This window comes from Apis dorsata, unplaced genomic scaffold (assembly GCF_000469605.1).
Source record: "Apis dorsata unplaced genomic scaffold, Apis dorsata 1.3 scaffold_50, whole genome shotgun sequence".
Lineage (NCBI taxonomy): Eukaryota > Metazoa > Arthropoda > Insecta > Hymenoptera > Apidae > Apis > Apis dorsata.
In genome coordinates, this window is record NW_006263351.1 from 2250808 (window position 1) to 2252170 (window position 1363).

Sequence of the window (1363 nt, forward strand, 5' to 3'; positions counted from 1 at the left end):
TTAATCATTATTTCTATCAGTATTTCTGTAATATAAAATTAAGTGAATCAAATATAAATAATCAAACATAATCATAATAATAAATAATAAACTTTTTATAATAAAATTTGATCGTATTTTGGATATATATCTGGATATATTTCATATTTAAATATTTTTATATTAACTTTTAATCATAAATTTCATTTCAAAACACTTTTGTATTCTTTAGACAATATAATTTAAAAAAAATAATTAAATTTCTGAATGGATATGTAATATTTTTTATATAATAAAATTAATGTTATAATATATATATCATTATTTATCTGATGAAAAATGATTATATTATATATATATAATATATATTATATTATCACATATCATAAATATATTATCACAAATGAACAATTCGCAAATTACTATTGATACTGTCTTCTAACATTTTATTGTTTTACAATCATATTTAATTTTAAATTAGATTAAAATTTTTTAATTTAAATCAAATTTTAATTCGTATTCATTTTATGATGATTTAATACATGATTTAATTTGAATTGAGTTTAGATAATGATTTAAATTTTTTATCTAAAAGATGATTTGAATATTATGCCTCTTATTATTTCTTTTTATTGGATTAGATAAAAATCAAACATGATTTCATAGCTTGCAAAAAACTTTATAAAATGAAAAATTTTAATGTAATATAAAATAAATTTAAATGTAAATCATTTATAAATAAAAATTTTAAATTTCGATAATTAACATTATTGTTTTTACATTTTATATGTTAAAATCCATAAAAACATTTTAAAAAAATTAAAAATTTTATTATTTCAAACTAAACTAAGTAATTAATATGTAATAAAATAATTTTAATTTTTTAGATTATATCTTAGGAAAACTGCATTTAGAATTGTGAATTTGACTTTATATCTCTTATATTTTGACTATGTGATTTTGTTTACATATATAATATATAATAATTCAACATTCAACTATAAACGATATATAATTATATAGTTTTAGGTTTATATAAATAATCGTGTGTATAATATACACGTGTTGAAACTGATTTAAATAATAAAGTTTAAGTAAAGTTAATTCAATATAATATATATTTTTTTACAATTTTAAACAAATTTTTAACATGAAATAATTATTAAAATTAATTATAAACTTTGATATAAACTCTATTTTTTTCTTTTTTATAGGTTATATTGTTATATTAAGAAATCTTAAATATCAAATTTTATTATTAAGAAATCTTATATATCAAATTTTTAATTTTGTTCCGCTAATTAATTTATTTTTTAATTTAATTTATTATTTATTATTAATATTATAAATTATATTATTATTAATAATAATATTATATTAAATA